The sequence below is a fragment of the Hemicordylus capensis genome, chromosome 5, assembly GCF_027244095.1.
Source record: "Hemicordylus capensis ecotype Gifberg chromosome 5, rHemCap1.1.pri, whole genome shotgun sequence".
NCBI lineage: Eukaryota > Metazoa > Chordata > Lepidosauria > Squamata > Cordylidae > Hemicordylus > Hemicordylus capensis.
The window spans coordinates 7,266,090-7,288,118 of NC_069661.1; the positions used below are offsets into that span (position 1 = coordinate 7,266,090).

Consider the following 22,029-nt stretch of genomic DNA (forward strand, 5'->3'; position numbering starts at 1 on the left):
CAGGCTGCTTCGTACTTCGAAAGCCAATAACCAGCACTTGGACACTGATCAGTAGCTGGTGCAACTGATACAAAAAGGAGCCATTCACTCCAGAAAGCAAGCTCTGGTAAAGATCCTTGCTGCCCATTTTGAACCAGCTGAAGCTTCCAAACACTGTTTGAAGGCAGCCCCATGCAGGATACGTTACAGTAATCCAATACTGACATAACTAAGACGTGTGGCAGAGGCTAGATCAGCCTTCTCGAGGAACACTACATCTGGCACATCACCCTAAGACCAAGAAAGGCACTTGGTCACAGCTGCTGAGAATTCAGGAGTAAAGCTAGATCCAAGAAGACCAGACTGTGAATCTAATTTTCAGTCAAACTAGCCCACCTCTGTCTGAAGAGCATAATTTCCAATCTCCCTCAAGCACATTTATTTTCATTGGAGAAAATCTCCTTTTTGATTCTTCCATTAAACCAATTATGGGGGTGGGGGGTTGCAGAGGAAAAATTAGCAAGCTCAGCTTTGGTTTGACTGGCTTGTTCCCATTGGTTTGTGAGGGGGAAAGAGAGAAAAGAAAAAGAAAATGGGTGGTTTCAAACAGAGAGGCTTCTGATGCCGCCTAATTACCCAATATAGGCAGCTTGTAGATCCTAGCAGTGTCAGGCCTACAATTATTCTTAAACATTCAGCAGGGCTGTTTTCAAAATGAATAATTAGCAGGAATAACTCACAGATGGGTGAATGGCTCCTTTGAAAGTTCAGCGCAGCTTGCCACAGCAGAAGGGACCAAGTTTCATACCAAAAGGCACCTATCCAGATTAGTGTCAAGCAGGGCTGGGGTGCTGGTAAAATGATCAATGAAATATTGTCAATTGATCATCTATTTAATACTTCACATCTATGCAGCACTTTCAGATACCCAAAGTGCTCCATGTTATTTCGTGGTCAAATATTCCAAATATACCTCCTGCCCTGCAACTCTCCAAAGAACTGGCTCTGCCCTTGCCCTTCCCAATTTAGCCCCAGGGATTAGCTTGTTGTAACTACAGGCATTCCTGTTGAGAAAAACACATAGGCTTCAGGAAGAAGCATTAAGCAGACAACGCAAGTAGTCAGTGTAGCGGTACAGGAGTCAGGACTACCAAAAGCCTTTGCATTCATACACTAACAAGACCTGGGCCATTAAAGGGGTACAAAAATAAGCAAGGTTACCTATGATGCAAGTCAATCAACTAAGACCTCAAATGTAACTAAAACATGAGAAAGAAAGAAAAATTTATTGGTGTGTGCCAAGATACAGATAGATCAGATCATCCTGCATCACAGAGACTCAAGAGTCTTAAGACTGAAAAATGCAATGATGAAAACTTTGGAAACAAAGGCAAGTAACAAGCAGCCCAAATTCCTTGCTTAGATTTCATTCTTCCTAAACTAGGGGCAGTGGGGTTAGATTAACAAGAGAATTCCAAATTACTCTTGAAATCAAATCTTGTATTTCATGTACTTATGACAAACAGGGGCAAGTTTTAAGTGGTTTGGTGGAATCGTGCAATAAAATAAATTTAGGGAAAGTTTTCACTAGCAAGGAGTCAGAGGCACAGATCTGGAGTGGCTTTTGTCCTTTCTTGGGGGAGCAAGGGGTGTCCAGAAGGTGGTGCTGGGGGACTACCACTCAGCTCCTTGGCCATTGGATTGTGGGGTCCAGTGGAGTTCGGTTTTGTCCCCAATGCTGTTTAACATCTACATGAAACCGCTGGGTGAGGTAATCCGGGAACTTGGACTGATTTGTCCTCAATATGCAGGTGACATTCAGCTCTATCACTCCCTATCACCTGATCCTAGGGAGGCAGCAGATCTGGCCACAGTTACACATGCCTTATCCACATCATGGCTGGATTACTGCAACATGCTGTACGTGGGGCAGCCCCTGAAGAATATTTGGAAACTGCAGCCTGCGCAAAACGCAGCAGCAAAGATAGGAACATAGGAAGCTGCCATATACCAAGTCAGCCATAGGTCCATCTAGCTAAGTATTGTCTTCACAGACTGGTAACGGCTTCTCCCAGGTTGCAGGCAGGAATCTCTCTCAGCCCTATCTTGGAGAAGCCAGGGAAGGAATTTGGAACCTAGACACTCTTCCCAGAGCGGCTCCATCCCTTAAGGCAAACATGTCAAACACAAGGCCCGCGGGCCGAATCCGGCCCGCCTGGCTGTTTTATGTGGCCCGCAGTGACTGTGCCGCATCCAAGCGCCTGACCGTGCTGCCTCAGTACCCATTTGCAGGCAGAAGGACCCAGTCCCAGAAAGCTAGTGCCTGACCGCACCACAGGCAGAAGGACCCAGTCCCAAACAGTGAGCTAAGTTGCTTCTTCATATTCTTGCTTCTGCACACCCCTTCCCTGCTGAGAACCAGCACTAGGCACGAATGTGCCAGAGTCCCGATCCTGCACCTACTGCCAGTAGCTACTACACATGTATGAAGCTTGTTGTTATTTTCAGAACATGATTAATGCACGAGGATGGCGTGTGATATGATATCGCAGGGTGAGGAAGGATCTATACTTCTACTACTAAGACTAAGTATCTTAATAAAAAATTCGGCCCGCGACTTATCCTGTGTTTTAGATTTCGGCCCCTTATGTGATTGAGTTTGACACCCCTGCCTTAAGGGGAAGATCTTAAGAGTGCTCACACATCAAGTCTCCCATTCACATGCAACCAGGGTGGACCCTGCTTAGCTAAGTGGACAAGTCATGCTTGCTACCACAAGACCAGCTCTCCTCTCCAAAGATTTTATCTGGAGATGCCCCCTGGGATCATATTACACCCATTCTGAAAGAGCTACACTGGCTGCCAATTTGTTTCCAGGGCCAATTCAAGGTGCTGGTTTTTACCTTTAAAGCTTTTAACAGTTTGGGCCCCGGATACCTGAGGGACCGCCTGCTCCCAAGGGTTTCTGCCCATTTGACGAGGTCATTGGAGCAGGGCTTTGCTCCTCGTACTGACAATGTCGGACAGGGCCTTCTCAGTTATTGCCCCTAGACTTTGGAATGCTCTCCTAGTGGGCATACGCTCCGCAGACTTCCTCACAGTATTTAGGAAGCAAGTGAAATCTTGGCTTTTTACCCAGTCTTTTATATGAGTGTTTTTGTTGCTGTTGCTCTGTATTTTATGGCCATATTGTATATGCTTTTTAAACTTTTAATTAGATTTTTATTTTTATATTCCAATCTAATATTTTTATTGTGTAACTTTTATAGTCTTATATTGTTTAACATATTTTGTAAATACCTTGAGATTGTTTTAATGAAAGGTGGTATAAAGTTTTTGATAAATACACGACAAAATAAATAAATTTGGATTTATTAAATTTTGATTTAGAGAAAACCTGCTCTGGGAAATTAAACACACAGCCATGCACAATCCACTCATGCAAGCTGTGAAGACAAACCAGGTTGTCAGATATCTTCTCCAAAATAATCAAACCTATCTAACTTACAGTTTGGCCAGGCCTTACAACTAAATACCCAAAAGGTGTTGCTGGAAACGAGATCAGTTAAATTGTCACAATAAGTTGTTAATCCTGTTAATTAATTAAATTAATCTTGCCCAGCCAGAACTTCAAAAGTTAAATTTTGATTAAACTCATTTTAATTAATTTCACTTTAATTTGATTTAATTAATTGATTGATATTAAGTGTTACTTTAATAATCAGCTCCCTAAAAAGTGACCTCGGCCCCCATGAGCCATGTCATAGTCAGTTTGGCCCACCAGGTCAAAGGACTATAATGGGCTAGGTCACTATCACATCTGATTTGGTGCCCTAAAGCAGAACATTATGTATATTAACTCCCAGAGCAACTGACATAAGATTATAGCATGTCAAAAGAGAATGTACACCACTCATGGGGTGCTTGCAAACAAGCCAGACAACACCCAACAAAGTAGTGAGTCAAAGTAGCCTCCAACGTTCCATATCAATCAGGACGAGAAAAATTCCTTCCTGACTCAAGAACGGAAGACAAACTCTGGAACGGAAGGAAAATCCTTTCTCCAAGTCACCCTAAAATAAGATGTCAGCACAAATATACCCCCTGGCCACCTAATGGCGCAGCGAGGAAATGACTTGCCTAGCACGCAACAGGTTGCTGGTTCGAATCCCCACTGGTATGTTTCCCAGAATATGAGAAACACTTATATCGGGCAGTAGTGATATAGGAAGGTGCTGAAAGGTATCATCTCACATTGCGCGGGAGGAGGCAATGGTAAACCCATCCAGTATTCTAACAAAGAAAACCACATGGCTCTATGGTCGCCAGGAGTTGACACTGACCTGAGGGCACAACTTTACCTTTACAAATATACCCCACAAAAGATCTTCTCTCTAGCTGTCAGGTTTCTGATACTCCAGAAAAAACAACCACCAACCTTTCCTTACCAGAATGGACTATAAGTTGAGTACTTAATTTGCACATTGTAGCTCTGCCCAACTGAATAATTGGTATAGATTCCCTGATAATTAGAAAGGGAGCTAGAACAGCATATAGAAATGCAGAAGGGACTCGTTATCCACAGTTTCGACAACTGCGGTTTCACATATCCGCAGGTGGGTCTAAGAAACCCAGTTTCATGATCCGCAGCATTAAAAATAGGCTATTTCCACCTATCTGCGGTTCCTGGGCTATTGGAAGTGATTTCTGGTGCCACTTCTAGTAACATTACCTGCTCGGAGGCAGCATAGAGTCATTTTGTGGCTCGTGTTTAAAAACAAAAAAGCCCGCAAGAGTCAGCTGATTTGAAGGGGGGCATTGTTGGAGACCTTGCAAGTAAGATACTGTGCTTTGTACTACTTTTATTTCTGCTTCCCTCCCATGTTTTTTGTGGGGCAAAAGTTTTTTTGTGCAAGAACCTAACCCCCAGATTCCCATAGATTTAATGTTCCATTATTCATTGGTTTCTGTATTCACGATTGTAGGTGGGAACAGAACCTCCATGAATAAGGAGGCCCTCCTGTACACACTCTTATCTGACAACTATATACTAACTAGAGAATTTGATAGATATTTGTACTGAGCATAAATGTTATGAATAGCTTAGGGAGCAGAGTTCAAGAAACACTGCCTTAAACCCGGCACCCTGACAACGCAGGACTAACTACCTCCTCCACAGATGAATCTAGCCATCCTTGCTTATAGTTCTGTATAAGGGGCCACGTCTGGCAGCTCCTAAGCTACAAACAGGGAGAAGTGAGAAGATCTGCTGGTTTTGTTTTAATCAAGTCAAATTAGGATAACTGGGCCAGTGGGGGAAAGAGACACCCCCCACAAACTCAATGTGGATCTATGAAGACCCTCTGGTAGGAGGCAACTGAACCCTTCTCTATCTTGGCTGGTGGTAGGAGAAGGCTCTAATTTCACCCTCACATTTTGCACCGACACATTCAGCTCCCCAGTTTGAGAACCATGGATCAAAAGGGTCTCTCTTGTTCTGTTCTTCCTTTGGTGGCAGCAGATGGCTAAAAGACATTTTCTTTCCTTCCAAAAGCTATGAACAAAAGCTTGAAATAGGAAGCAAAACAAAGCACAGTTTTTGCTTGCCATTTTGCAGATAAAGTCGATCGCATCTGTGCCGATTTGGACTCCAGAGTTTTGGCAGTTCCAGCAGACGTGCCTTTGGTACCATCTGGTCCCGTTGTGTTGGATTCTTTTCCGTTGGTGCGGCCTGAGGATGTGGACAAGATCCTGGGCAGTGTGTGGGCGACATCGTGTGCTCTTGACCCTTGTCCTTCATGGCTAATAAAAGCCGCCAGGGAGGGTACAGGCAGATGGTTGGAGATGACTATTAATGCCTCATTAAGGGAGGGCAGGATGCCACCGTGCCTCAAGGAGGCGGTGGTAAGACCACTACTAAAAAAGCCCTCCCTTGATCCCTCCAACCTGGATAACTATAGACCGGTCTCTAACCTACCCTTTTTGGACAAGATGATAGAGCGTGTGGTAGCGTCCAAGCAGCAGAGGGTCTTGGATGATACGGATTAGCTGGACCCTTTTCAATCTGGCTTCCATCCTGGGTATGGGACTGAGACTGCCTTGGTCACTCTAGTGGTTGACCTACGCCAGGAACTAGATGGGGGAGTGCGTCCCTGTTGGTTCTGCTGGACCTCTCGGCGGCTTTCAATACCACCGACCATGGTATCCTTCTGGACCGCCTCTCGAATATGGGCATCTGAGGCACTGCGTTGCAGTGGTTCCGATCCTTTCTTGGGGGGAGGGTCCAGAAGGTGGTGCTGGGGGACTACTGCTCGGCTCTGTGGCCATTGGCCTGTGGGGTCCCGCAGGGATCGGTCTTGTCCCCCATGCTGTTTTAACATCTACATGAAACCGCTGGGAGAGGTCATCCGGAGACTTGGGCTGAGTTGTCAGCAATATGCGGATGACACTCAGCTCTATCTCTCCTTGTCATCTGATCCTAGGGAGGCGGTGGATGTCCTGAATCGGGGGCTGGAGGCCGTGATGGGTTGGATGTGGGCTAATAAACTGAGACTGAATCCAGACAAGACGGAGGTACTGTTGCTCAGTAGGAGAGCCAATCGGGAGGAGGAGATTTTACCGGTTCTGTATGGGGTTGCACTCCCCTTGAAGGAGTAAGCACGCAGCTTGGGGGTACTACTGGACCCGGCTCTGCTTTTGGAAGCTCAGGTGGGGGTGGTGGCCAGGGGTGCCTTTGCACGGCTTTGGCTAGTGCTCCAGCTGCGTCCCTTTCTCGAGAAGGCAGATCTGGCCACGGTAACCCATGCCTTAGTCACGTCATGGCTGGATTACTGTAACACGCTCTATGTGGGGCTGCCCTTGAAGAATATCCAGAAACTGCAGCTAGTGCAAAACATTGCAGCTAGGGTTTTGTCCAGAGCTGCCCGGTGGGAGCACATCACACCCACCCTGAAAGAGCTGCACTGGCTGCCAGATCGTTTCTGGGTCCAATTCAAGGTGCTGGTTTTGACTTTTAAAACCCTTAACTGTTTGGGCCTGGGATACCCGAGGGACCGCCTGCTCCCAAGGGTTGCTGCCCGCTTGACAAGGACATCTGAGGGGGCTCTGCTCCGGGTGCCTACAATGAAGGAGGCTCGTCTGTCGTGCACTCAGGACAAGGCCTTCTCTGTTGCTGCCCCCAGACTTTGAAATGCTCCCCGATGGCCATTCGCTCCTGGACTCCATCACAGTTTTTAGAAAGCTTCTTAAATCTTGGCTTTTTACCCAGGCTTTTACATGACTGTTTCTATTGCTGCTTCTATGTGTTTTTACTCATTTATAGTTTTTATGCTTGTATTTTGTTTTTAAAATTAGATTTGTTTTATATTTTAGCTTCTATTATATTAATTCTCATAGACGTGCCTCTATGGGGATGCGTTCCGGCAACTCAGTGGATTGGCTGGGCAGTGGAGGCGCCGGATTGGCTGGGCAGCAGTTGGCCATGTAGGGAAGTGGCCACTTGGGGAGGGAAGGGAAGGAAGGAAAGCGGGAAAGTGGAGAGAACTGAACGGACTGGGGCAGAAGGGGGTGGGGAAGCTGAGGGGAGAGAAAGCGGCGGAGCCTGGCTGGGCAGAGACAAACGGCTGGCCACTTCGGAAGATGCTCTCTAGAGGGAGGGCCGTGCAGGAAGGAGCTGGCTGAACACTTGGCCGCCCGACACCAGTGACTGGAGAAAGGAGGCAGCGGCAACGGCCAGCAGGGAAAACAGAAGCAGGCTAAAAAACAGAGGCGGGGGGTGGGAGCATGAATGAGAGAAAAAGAGGCAGCGGACTGGGGCAGAGGGCCGGGGGGAGCGCGGGCGGGCGGACTGGGGCAGAAGGCTTGGGGCGAGAGGAGTAGGGCAGAAGGTGAGAAGAGTGTACTGCCATACAGATGCTCTGTGCGGGATCAGCTAGTAATATTCTTAATTTTCATTTTTATTGTATGGTTTTTAACTTTTGTAATCTGCCTTGGGGTTGTTTTTAATGAAAGGCAGTATATAAATTCAACAATAAATAAATTCAACAATAAAAATCTAACATGAGGAATTTGGCTGTGAGGAGTCTATCACCACACAGTTAACACTGCACTTCGAGGTTCAGCTGCCTTGAGAGTGATCCTTCTGAGGATTTGAGTTTGACATTAAAAACAGTGATTAAAATAAAGTTTTGTCCCATTGCCACAATAGGAATCGTGCAACTCCTCATTCCCCTTTTGTAGGTCAAATACAGGGTATTTTGCAAATTTCAGAGCTTGCATAATAGCTACTTGCAACACCTAGCTTCAACATGCATTACAGGCCTGCAACTCTACTGGATACCAAACAAAACAAGCCATTATAAAGGACCAATTTTATCCTTCCATTCCCAACCTACAGTGACCTATTTATCTGTTTAGTCCTTTATGGAAAAATGGGGGAGAGCCATTTTATATTGCCCTTTGACCAATAAAACTCTGAATCAACAAGTTAAAACACTGCTCTTGTTATTGATGGGAGGGTTTCCTTTTGGAACACAGAAACAAAAAATGAAATGCAGTGCAATTGCTGGAAAAGGGTACATACTCTTAGGATTAGCAGACACCACTTTTCAGGGGGCTATTCTAGAACTCCCTGCTGGTTGTATAAATCGATATGTTTTCCCTCATCTTTTAAGACAGCCTCACTTGTTCCTACCTACACAAAGCTTCCCTGATCATCCAGTTGAGACTTTCCTCTCCAATAAAACCTCACACATGGGAATTCCACACCACTGATCGAAGCCTAGGAGAGGGATGCAACATTTAACTACTTCTATTCTACCCCCCATTTTTCTGTCTCAAACACAGGACACCCAAAGTAGCTCCCTTGCCCCAAAAGCAAAACTATTCTATAGCTGCAATCCTAAAAGCTTAGTAGGGAGCGAGTTCTACTGAACCAGCAGGACTGGCCAGTTTTCATGGTCTAGTTCTTAGGGTCAAACTACCAGTTACATTAAAGATCCATCACTTTTCACCCCATTTCTCCTCCCCACCTTTACCAAATTTATTCAGAACAGCAACCAGTAGGGCTCTTCAACACTTCCCTCCCAGCATCAGTGTTCCAATCTAGACCTCTACCCCAGCTGCTGTTGGCCCTGTAGCAGGGGGCGGAGGGGATACAGGTCCTATGAGGCAAACCACAGTGGCGGGGGGGGGGCACAATCCTGGTTGGGAAAAGGATCATCAACATGCTCTCTTCACCTGCCACTCAAATCAAAGATTTCCCAAAATTTCTGTTCTTACGGATATCACAGCTCTCTCATGTAATTTGGTTGTCACTAACGTGGTAAGACTGCCTGGGCTATACCACTCCAAACTACAACTGCAAACAGGACCCTGCATCCACTAGCAAGTGGCATTATAACCATGATATATACTCAGAACCAAACACCAATGTCAGTGAAGGATTTTAAAAAAAAAAAAATAGTGCCACACTGGTTTAATGTTCATATCGGGTATACTGTAATCTGTCTCACAGAGATCCCATTTATAGTCTTCCTATATTTGAAAGTTGATTTATTTAAGACAATAAGAGAAATTGCAACAGCTATCCACATCACTTATAAACCAAGAGCAGCAATCCTACACAGCATTCAGGTCAAAGGTGGATCCTACATCTGTCAAAAGCAGACACTACATGATCATTAAAACAACAGCAAAGAGGAGAAAAGGTCACACCTAGGTGTGCTTCTGCCCTGTACCTTAATACCAATTTCCATCCAAAGAAAAAGAGCAGCTTGTCTTTTGATGCAGTCTGCTGGCAAATCCAGACATATTTTCGAATGACAAGAGAAGGCACAGGTGTAGAAAGAGTCCTTGATTCTTCCACTCTCCACCATTATGTCCTCACTTTCCTCCCACTCAATTTTCAAGGAGAACCCAACAGCTTTCATCCTTGTAAAGATAAAGTTGTGCCGTCGAGTCGGTGTCAACTCCTGGCGACCACAGAGCCATGTGTTTTTCTTTGGTAGAATACAGGAGGGGTTTACCAGTGCCATATCCTGTGCAGTATGAGATGATGGCTTTCAGCATCTTCCTATATCGCTGCTGCCAGATAAAGGTGTTTCCCATAGTCTGGGAAACATACCAATGGAGATTCGAACCAGCAACCTCTTGCTCCCTAGGCAAGTTACTTCCCCACTGTGCCATTAGGTGGCTTTCATTATTGTAACCATATTTAATTTACCAACACACACACACACGTAAAATGAATAGGTTGAACTTGCCAAGCTTAACTTAAGTGTTAGGATTCTTATTTATGATGTATTATTATTTTATTATTTTTATAGTAATTTATTATTTACTGATTAACACAATTGATTCTAATACTGTTATTTGGTTTCAGACCTCATCAATGGCAAAGATCACACAGACTTCTAAGGTTTGGAATTATACCTTCTTGCCACATTTTACAGAGGATTGTGGAATGGAATGTGGAATGACAAAGGACTGTGGAATGGGGCTTTCCCACTCCCTCCTGCGCCCCCAGCACCCCCAACCAACACTGAACATCAGAGGACACCCCCTGCCCTGAAATAGTGTGGATATTGGGGGACTGCCAATGGAGGAGGGTTCAGAGAAAGTCCTGCATCCCCTTGTGCAAGTGGAAGTGCCATCTTACTCATACAAATACAAGTCAACATCCAACCCAAAATTTCCAAAGTGCTTGTTCAGAAGAGTGACTAACAAGTCTTATCACTGGAGTAGAAATTTTGCTTTCCCACTGGCTTGACCAATATTAACAAGTATACAACACGGCTTACGAATAGGGATTTTTACCAAATACAGGTTTACTCAAGGTTGACAATAGGCTCCCAGCATTAATGAACACACAATTTCAGTGACTTCACTATCACAATGAATGAAAAAACTAAGTAGAGGGCAAATGGGCCAGGATCAGGTCAGAAAACAAACATAAATGGCTGGCTCTTTCTGCCTACTGCAATATCCACTGTAAGTTGGACATTATCTGCACTCTGAAGATATATGCCCATTTAATGATTAAAAACCATTATCTTTTCCAGACAGCAGGAATGGTGGCTGCTATCTCTGTTCTACACTTTAAGATAGCTTATTTTTGCTAGCAAATTGCAGCCACCTCCTCTCTAGAAAGACTGACCTGAAGCTTCTCTTTACACAAGCAAAAAAACCACTATTGCATCTGCTAGATTGTTTTGTAGCACTAAGCATGGCAGGTTCTAGTGATCCATACGCACCAACCACACCCTTCCTATTATTTCTCTCTCTCTTCTAGAAATCCCCAGACAAAAAACAGAAAAGAAAACCCACACGCATTTTCACAGCATCCGGTACACTCTCAGCAAACTTTTCTAAAGCATGTGTGATGATTCGTTAATTCCTAACGCAACAGAGAGAGAGAGAGAGAGAGAGTCAATGGACACGAAAGACATTAAAATGGGCCAGGATTCCTTTCACACCATTATCTGCTGTTTCCAGGTTTTAATGTCATCCTATATTTAGTACGAGAATTTTTTTTTAAAAACCCAGCAATAATTGCTCCTTTCCTTCCTGTCATTTTTTCCATCCCTGGATGATACCCCGCAACATCAAAAATAAAGTCAAATGCATTTGAATAGGACTGTTCTCCTGCCCAGCTAATAAAGTTGGAAACACAGCTGACTTCTCTACAAAATTTTAGGGGGGGGAAACAGAAAATAATAGCACATGAACAAGTGTGCATGCACATACATTATGTGCACAGTGACTTAAATATCATTTGAAGGAATCTCTCTTCATCACAACATTTTCCCCCTTTTTTTAGCAAGAAGGAGAGTGAATCTAAGATGGAGAAATGAATGCTCAAAGGGTAGGTAGGCTGGGAAGCAAGAAAACAATGACAGAGATTAGATTATGTCAATAAGCATGGTAGAAGAGATTAAGAAAAAACTGGCTTTTTCACAACTGATCAACTAGATCCCCAATTTCTCACATTGCTTACTGCGCTATCCTAGAATGCAGCAATGTCAACCTCAAATCCCAATGCATATTGTCTGCAGTGTCATCAGCTGTGTGCATCCCTTTTGTAACCATGCTATATGAGTCATAGCATGATTGGATCCTGCTGGCGATTTCTAGGCACCTCTACAAATTCTAACAAACTGCAAAGAACACAAGAGAAAGAGGTCATTATTTTATTTCAGACCCTAGCTCAGGCCTGCACAACATGCGGCCCGCGAGGCCTTTTTTCTTCGCCCCCTGGGCTATACTTCCCCTTCCTCCCCCTGCTGCGAACCTCCTTTAACCCCCCCCCAAATTCCAGCCGCTGCACGGCCGAGGAAATGGCTGCGGGTATGTGTGTGTCCTTCTACCCCGTCCCCTCCCCTCCCCAGCGGAGGCAGCGGCAAATAGCAGAGCGACGCTGGAGCCTGGTGTTTCACCCTGCGTCGCTTCCCAACTACATCTGTGAGTGAGGTGCACGCGCCTGCAGTTAAGAGACTTAACTGCGCAGGCGCGGCTCGCATTTGGGAAGCGACGCAGGGCCAAACACCAGGCCCCAGCGTCACTCTGCTATCTGTTGCTGCGCGCCGCTGCCGAGTGGGGGTGGAGAAGAACACATATGCACCCCGTAGCCATCCCCTCGGCAGCTTGAATTGGCAGCGAGAAAAATGGTGCTGGTGATGAGGTGGGAGGACGACGCGGGAGGTGGCGGCCGTACCCTACAAGGGAGCCTGGCGGTGGCGGGCCCTGGCAGAGGGGGTGAGCACAAATGGCAGGCAGGCAGGCAGGCAGCCCTGTAGGGAAGAGAAAGCGTTGCCAAGACAGGAGAAGGACGAGGACCTCCGGGATGACTGCTCCATTCCCCCCCCCCTCCAAGACTGCTCCATTCCCCCTGCTCTCTCTCTCCCCAAGACTGCCCCATTTTGGAAGAGGTGGAAAGGAAGAACAATGCATTTTATTATGTATTTTGTACAGATTGCATTGTATTATTTTATTAGATTTTTAAATTCAATTTATTTTATTTTAATTTAAATTAATTCTTGCCCAGCCAGAACTTCAAAAGTTAAATTTTAATTAAATTCTTCAGTTTAATTTGATTTAATTAATTGATTGATATTAAGTGTTAATTTAATGATCAGTACCCTAAAAATTGACTTTGGCCCCTATGAGCCATGTCACGGTCAGTTTTGGCCCACCAGGTCATTTGAGTTGTGCAGGCCTGCCCTAGCTACTGAAAACATGGCACTCTCCCCTGCCCACCACCAGTGTTCTCTCTAATTTTTCTCATCTGTGTGTGGAATTAGTTTTGTTCTGGGCGGCAGTATCACGGCAGTGTGTGCGCACGTGCATTCAGAGTGGGGCCTTCCTGATTTAATCTGAGCAGGATCTAAAATTAACTGAGCGGACATTAAGAAAACTTGTGAGCGCATGCATCTGTGCACGCCTTAGAGGGAACACTGCCCACCACAAATGACTAATGCTGAGAGGTACATGTAGGCAGGATACCTATTGCTTTGTGTGTGTGGAATAGTAACTCTTCTGGATGTGTGTACAAGATCATATGCCTGGTGCCAGCATTCCATTATAGTGGCTTGGGCAGAGATGGAAAACCCCCAATTACATGACCTCCTAGAAATCTGGAAGTTTGACACAGTGCACCTGAGGGTCAGATTTAGCACATGCCAGAGTGGAGTGTGGCACTTCTAAATCTCAGTATTTTTAGCTTAGACTTGAATGTAGGTGAAGGAAACCTGCATCTATCTATGCTATACACAAATAGGGTCCACAGAGACAGAGACCAGCTTTATACCTGTTGCTATATGGAAAGTTATCCCTTACTATGAAAACAAATGGCCCTGAGCCATCACCCTCCATCTCACTCTCAAGTGACCCTCCAATAATACTACTGCATCTACCCAAATAGAATACACATCTGAATTCAAGAACAATCCCCTTAAAACACAGGTTAAATTCAGGTTATACCTGCATTTATCCAAAAGGAAGAAGACTCTAAATTTAAAGTGACCCCACAATGATCTTGACTTCAGGGTAATAGGGTACAGTTTGGCAAGCCCTATTTTAGAATGCCCTTTATAGGAAACCTTAGTGTGGCAGGTTCTGTATAACACAGTAGGATACATTCCACTCAAAGCACAGAAAACATTTTCTTATTGTTCAGCCTAAATGCCCTGAGTACACACTGCTTTTTGTCCCATAAGCATACCTTCTACTGATACAAATGGCTCTCTATCACAACGACAGGATGAAAGGTCGAGACCCTCTTTCTGCTTTGATGCTTTCTCTCCACTGGATGCCATCAAAACCTGGCTTGTAAAGGATCACTAAACTGATCACCTGTGGCAAATGAGAGCCAGCATGGTGTAGTGGTTAGAGTGCTGGACTAGGACCGAGGAAACCCGAGTTCCAATCCCCATTCAGCCATGATACTTGCTGGGTGACTCTGGGCCAGTCACTTCTCTCTCATCCTAACCTACTTCACAGAGTTGTTGTGAGGAGAAACTTAAGTATGTAGTATACTGCTCTGGGCTCCTTGGAGGAAGAGCGGGATATAAATGTAATTAATAAATAAAAATAAATAAAATTAAGAACTGCCTTCAGGTAACCATGTAGAAAAACTTTTGAAAACTAGATAACTTGTTTTGTTTTTTCTGTGCATGCATGTGCATCTCACAAACAAATTGTTATGAGCTAGTAATTCTGTGTAGTAATTAAATACCTTTCATAGCAAGGCTGCCATAAACCAACTAAATTCTGCATAAAATTTCAAAAGCCAAAGAAGGGATGTTAGCCTTCTTTGTGAGTGGGAGATAAGCACCAAACGCTCAAGAACCTTTCCCAGTGAAAGGCCTGTCAGCAGTGACCACAGAGCTATTTCCTTCCCATTCATCACTCATACAAGGGAAGAGATACCCTGAGCTCTATGATCCTGACAAACCATACATTTGTGTAATGGTCTCTTGAAAATTTCATTATAAGTCAATGCAGCTGTTCATAAAGACCTGAACATACATAAGAACACAAGAAAAGTCCTGTTGGATCAGGCCCAAGGCCTATCTAGTCCAGCATCCTGTTTTGCACAGTGGCCCACCTGATGCCTCTGAGAAGCCCACAGGCAAGAAGTGAGGGCATGCCCTCTCTCTTGCTGTTGCTCCCCTGCAACTGGTATTTAAAGTCAGCTTGCCTCTGAGGCTGGAGGTGGCCTATAGCCACCAAACTAGTAGCCATTGATAGACCCATCATCCATGAATTTGTCTAAGCACCTTTTAAAGCCATCCAAGCTAGTGGCCATCACCACACATCCCATGGAAAAGAATTCTAAAGATTAATTATGCACTGTGTGAAAAAGTACTTCCTTTTGTTGGCCTTACATTTCCTGGCCATCAGTTTCATAGGATGACTCCTAGTTCTAGTGTGTAAGAGTGCAAGAAAATTTCTCTGTCCACTCTCCATGCATAGTTTTATACACCTCTATCATGTCTCCCCATAGTAGCTTCTTTTCCAAACTAAAAAGCCGCTGTATCCTTGCCTCATAAGGCTACACATATTACATCTGCAAGTTCTCATCCAGTGGAGTTGTTCAGAGTTGTGAGGGGATTGACTCAGGTTCCTTATTCTCTGAACGTAGATCTGGATTTTTCATTATCCCACTGTGATGCCTTTAACAATGATTTTGCAGATAAAATCTCTCACATTCGAGTCAACCAGGACCCCACGGTTATAGCTGGGTCAACTGCAGAGGTATCCAGTATCTCCTTTGGTACAATTAGAATGGATCAGTTTCAATTTGTGACTCCTGAGGATGTGGACCAACTCCTTGGAGGTGTTCGGCCTACCACTTGTCCTTTCGATCCATGCCCAATGTGGCTTATAACATCTAGCAAAGAGGTTGTTAGAGATAGCCTAGCTGACATCATAAATGCCTCATAGAAGGAGGGCAGGATGCCTCCATGTTTGAAGGAGGAAATTGTGGGACCTTTGCTTAAAAAGCCTGCCCTTGAACCCTCAGTGATGGATAATTACAGGCCAGTCTCCAACCTCCCTTGAGTGGCAAGGTAATTGAGAGGGTGGTGGCTGATCAACTCCAGGCAGTTTTGGATGATATTGATTACCTAGATCCATTTCAAACTGGCTTTATGGCAGACTATGGGGTAGAGACAGCCTTGGTCAGTCTGATGGATTATATCTACGAGGGAACAGACAAAAGGAATGTGACTTTGTTGGTTCTTTTGGACCTTTCTGCAACTTTCGATACTATTGACCATGGTATCCTTTGGAATCACTTAGAGCAGGGATCCTCAACATTGGGCCCCCAGATGTTCTTGGACTTCAACTCCCATAATCCCCAGGCCCAGTGGCCTTTGGCTGGGGATTATGGGAGTTGAAGTCCAACATCTGGGGGCCCAACGTTGAGGATCCCTGGCTTAGAGGATTTGGGAATAAGTGGCACAGCTTTGCAGTGTTTCCATTCCTATCTCTCTGGTAGATTTCAGATGGTGTCACTAGAAGACAGCTGCTCTCTGAAACAAAAGCTATTGTATGGTGTCCCTCAGGGCTCCATCCTGCCTTCAATACTTTTTAACATCTACATGAGACTGCTGGGTGAGATCGTTAGGAGACTTGGAGCAGGGTGTTATCAACCCCTGCTAACTGGGCAAAGAGGCACCTTTTACCTTGGTGATTCTCTTTATTTAGCAGGGGGAGAGTAACTAGCCCTATCCACCCCCAGCACAGTACTTCCAGTGACTGTTGCTGGTGTCTATCTTATGTTTCTTTTTAGAATGTGAGCCCTTTGGGGACAGGTTTCCATCTTATTTGTTTATTTCTCTGTGTAAACTTAGGCCCTGGGTATTTAAGAGAGTGTCTTCTTCGCTCCACCAGCCGCTGAGGTCACTTGAGGAGGTCCGTCTCCAGTTGCCACCAACTCGTTTGGTGGATACACAGAGACGGGCCTTCTTGGCTGCTGCCCCGAGATTGTGGAATGCGCTCCCTGCTGAGATACGATCCTCCCCATCTCTGGCAATTTTCAGAAAACATCTGAAAACACATCTCTTCAACCAGGCTTTCTCAGCTTTTTAAAACTTGTTTTTAAATTGTTCTGATTATTTAATTGTTGTTTTATGATGTTTTTAACTGTTAATCATTGTTTTATGCTTATAATTTTTGTTTAATTATTAATTGATTTTAAAAGTGTTTTAATGTAAACCGCCCTGAGCCTTTTGGAAAATATAAAAGTTTTTTTATAATAATATAAAATATATAATAATATATTTTAATATTATATATAATAATACTATATATAATAATATATAAAAGTTTTAATAATAATAATAATAAGAAGAAGAAGAAGCAGCAGTGCAGATGGAGGAGGTGTTAGAAATAGAGGATACCACCATTGCTGAACTGTTTTAAAATCAAAACCAGGCAACCTCCCCTTTGCCTTCACCACAAAAACCCAAATGCCGTTTAACAGAAAAGCAACAAGAACTAAAGCAAAAAATAACTGAGCACATGAACCAAACAACCACCAGGGTTCGACTTCCCGCTCTAAAAACAGTTGCCAAAAAACAACTTGCTCAGGTATTAAAAGATGTCAATGCTGCACTTGCAGAAATAACAACCAATAATTTGCAAGAAACAAACCAACTAATGTACAGTGCAGCAGCAACAACAACACAAGAGCTCGGATATAAGATCAGTGGACCTGTCAAAAAAAGAAAGCAGTACATCACCTAAATGGAAGATTCGATTAGAAACTAAAATCTCCAGGCTTAGATCAGATGCTAATAAATTGAAAGATATGAAAGACAAGAAGCTGAAGAATGAAAACACCAAACAGTATCTGATCCAAAAATACCACCTAGATTCAAGGAAAATTAGAGAAGTCCTGGAAATAATAAAGCAGCAAACAACAGCAGTGTCAAAGAAGATTAGCAGATATGAAGCCAGAATTACACAACACAGGCAGAATCTCCAATTCCAGTCGAATCAGAGACGTTTCTACCAGAGCATAGAAGGAGAAACTGCAAGAAACCTAGAAACACCAAATAAAGAAGAAACAGTGCAATTCTGGGGGAAATTATGGGACAATCCAATAGATTATAATAAAAAAGTAGGCTGGATGAAAGAGGACAAAAAATGTAACCAACAAATGCAAGATCTAATAATAACACCAGAATTAATAAGTGAAAGAGCAAAGAAAATTAAAAATTGGACTGCTCCAGGTGACGATGAACTGCATGGCTTTTGGATTAAACACCTAACAAGCCTTCATAAACAACTATCAAAACAGTTCAATCACATTATGAAAGGCGGTGATATTGAACAATGGCTAACAACTGGGAAAACTCATCTCATTATGAAAGACCCAGCAAAAGGTGCAGTTCCAAGTAATTATAGACCGATAACCTGCCTGCCAACCATGTTCAAATTATTAACTGGAATAATAGCAGATGAAGTGGTGCAACACTTATTAACTAACAAACAGCTTCCAGTTGAACAGAAAGGAAATTGCCCAAACACCAGAGGCACAAAAGACCAGCTGCTGATTGACAAAATGATTTTAGAAAATTGCAAGAGAAGAAAAACCAATCTAAGTGTTGCATGGATTGACTACAAGAAAGCCTTCGATTCATTGCCTCACACATGGATACTAAAATGTTTAGAAACAACTGGTGTCAGCCAAAACATTCAGATATTTATTTTAAAAAGCAATGAGCATGTGGAGTACAGTTAACAATCAATGGCCAGGCACTTGGACAGGTTAGCATTAGAAGAGGCATTTTCCAAGGAGACACACTATCCCCTCTATTGTTTGTAATCGCCATGACCCCACTTTCACAAATACTAAACAAAACAAGCCTCGGATACCAAACATCTAAAACATCCAGTAAAATCAACCATCTGCTGTACATGGACGATCTGAAGTTGTATGGAAAGTCCCAGTCAGAAATCGAATCACTGCAGTGCTAAACACTGTCCGTATATCAGTAGCGATATAACAATGGAGTTTGGACTAGACAAGCATGCTGCATTAATAATGAACAGAGGGAAAATAACAAAAACAGAAGGAATAGAACTGCCCAATGGAAGCAACATCAAGAACCAGGAAGAGAAAGAACCTTACAAATACTTGGGCATTCTCCAGGCTGATAACATCGCACACACTGAAGTTAAAAGAAAAATTGGAAGTGAATACATCAGGAGAGTCAGAAAAATCCTCAAGTCCAAACTCAATGGCGGGAACATCATACAAGCCATAAACACCTGGGCTATACCTGTTATTAGATACACTGCAGGAATAATAGACTGGACCCAGGCAGAGCTAGAGACGCTAGATCGTAAGACCAGGAATATCATGACCATCAATCATGCTCTGCACCCCCGCAGTGATGTAGATAGGCTCTACCTCCCTCGCAGCTCAGGTGGAAGAGGAATGCTGCAAGTCCATCAAACAGTAGAGGAGGAGAAAAGAGGCCTTGAAGAATATATCAAGGACAGTGAAGAAGATGCACTTCAAATGTCAATAACGAGAAACTATTCAACACCAATGAAACAAAACAGGCCTACAAGAAAGAACAAGTCATGAACCGAGCAGAAAAATGGAGAAATAAGCCACTGCATGGTCAATATTTGCACAATATAAGTGGAAAATCAGACATCACCAAGACCTGGCAATGGCTTAAGAATGGCAACTTGAAGAAAGAAACAGAGGGTTTAATACTGGCTGCACAAGAACAGGCACTAAGAACAAATGCAATAAGAGCAAAAGTCGAAAAATCCACAACAAACAGCAAGTGCCGCCTTTGTCAAGAAGCAGATGAAACAGTGGACCACCTAATCAGCTGTTGTAAAAAGATTGCACAGACTGACTACAAGCAAAGGCATGACAAGGTAGCAGGGATAACACACTGGAACATCTGCAAAAAATACAAGCTATCTGTAGCCAAAAATGGGTGGGACCATAAAATTGAAAAAGTTGTAGAAAATGAAGATGTAAAAATATTATGGGACTCCCGACTACAAACAGACAAACATCTGCCACACAATACACCAGATATAACTGTAGTTGAGAAGAAAGAAAAACAAGTCAAAATAATCGACATAGCAATACCAGGGGATAGCAGAATAGAAGAAAAAGAAATAGAAAAAATCACCAAATACAAAGATCTACAAATTGAAATTGAAAGGCTGTGGCAGAAAAAGACCAAAGTAATCCCAGTGGTAATTGGCGCCCTTGGTGCAGTTCCAAAAGACCTTTAAGAGCACCTCAACACCATAGGGGCCACAGAAATCACTATCAGCCAATTACAAAAAGCAGCTTTACTGAGAACACCCTATATTCTGCGACGATATCTATAACCATTGACAATAAAATTCAGGCATCCCAGGTCCTTGGGAAGGACTCGATGTCTGGATAAAACAAACCAGTCAATAACACCTGTCTGACTGTGTAAACAAGAGATAATATGCTGATGACACCCAAATCTATATCCCTATGACGACATCATCAGGAAATGGCAAAAAACCCCTAAATGCCTGCCTACAGGCAGTAATGGACTGGATGAGGGATAATAAATTGAAGCTGAATCCAAGCAAGATGGAGGTACTCATGGCAAGGGGTCATATTTTGAGGAACGCGATAGATCTTCCTGTTCTGGATGGGGTTGCACTCCCCTGGAAGTAACAGGTAAGTAGCTTGGGAGTGCTTCTGGGCCCAAGCCTCACTCTGGTTTCTTAAGTTGAGGCTATGGCCAGAGGCGCTTTCTATCAACTTTGATTGATACCACAGCTGCATCTGTTCCTTGAGGATAATGAACTAAGAACTGTGGTGCACTCTCTGGTAACCTCCAGGCTTGACTACTGTAATGAACTTTATGTGGGGCTGCCTTTGTATGTGGTTCAGAAACTTCAGTTAGTTCAAAATGCAGTGGCTGGATGGGTCTCTGGGGTGTCTTGGAGAGACCATATTACACTGCTTTTAAAGCAGTTGCATCGGCTGCCAATAGGTTTCTGGGCAAAATACAAAGTGCTGGTAATTACTTTTAAAGCCCTAAACAGCTTAGGACTGAGTTACCTGAGTGAGCGCCTCCTTCTACATGATCTCCACCGCACATTAAGATTGATGATTCGGGAACAGGCCTTCTCTGTAATCACTCCTAGGCTGTGGAATGCACTCTCTATAGACATTCGTGGTTTAACATCTTTACCAGCCTTCAAAAGAGCCCTTAAGACACATTCTTTAAGACAAGGCTTTTAGTAATTACTGAATTTTAAATTTTAAATTGTTTAGATTTTTTAATTGCTGTAATTTTTGAATGTGTTACGATTTTAACAGATGTTCTTGTTTAATTTTGTTTTTGTGAACTGCCTGGAGTCTCTGAAGTCAGGCGGTATATAAATTAAATAATAATTAATAATAGTAAGGTGCTCCAGGCCCTTGATCATCTCAGTTGCCCTCTTCTGCACCTTTTCCAGTTCTACAATGTCCTTCTTAAGATATGGTGACCAGAACTATATACAGTACTCCAAATGTGGCTGCACCATATATTTGTATAAGGGCATTATAATATTAGCAGTTTTATTTTCATTCCCCTTCCTAATGATCCCTAGCATGCAACTGGCTTTTTTCACAGTTGCCAACATTTTCAATGAGCTGTCCACCATGAACCCAAGATCTCTCTCCTGGACAGTCACTGACAGCTCAGACCCTATCAGCGTATATATGAAGTTGAGGGTTTTTGCCCCAATATGCATCTCTTTACACTTGTTTACATTGAACCACATTTGCCAATTTGCAGCCCACTCACCTAGTTAGGAGATATCCTTTTGGAGCTCCATGCAATCTGTTTTGCATTTCACTACCATAAATAGTTTAGTGTCATCTGCAAATTTGGCCACATTGCTGCTTACCCCAACTTCTAGATCATTTATGAATAAGTTAAAGAGTTGTCCCAGCACAGATCCCTGGAGGACCCCACCTCTTACTTCCCTCTATTGGGAAAACTCTCCATTTATTCCTACCCTCCATTTCCTGTC

The 22,029-nt window shown here is 43.6% G+C and overlaps 1 protein-coding gene across 4 annotated transcripts in view; it reads right to left on the minus strand.

The window, feature by feature from the left end:
- Positions 1-22,029, minus strand: part of PTPRA (protein tyrosine phosphatase receptor type A) — a 202,493-nt gene that overhangs the window by 166,194 nt on the left and 14,270 nt on the right. The window contains exon 2 of one of the 4 annotated variants that reach the window (XM_053251718.1): positions 720-830. The exons of the other annotated variants lie outside the window; for them this stretch is intronic. The gene's annotated coding sequence lies outside the window, so the exon portion shown is untranslated. The remainder of the gene's footprint in view (positions 1-719; positions 831-22,029) is intronic. 4 annotated transcript variants of the gene reach the window in all.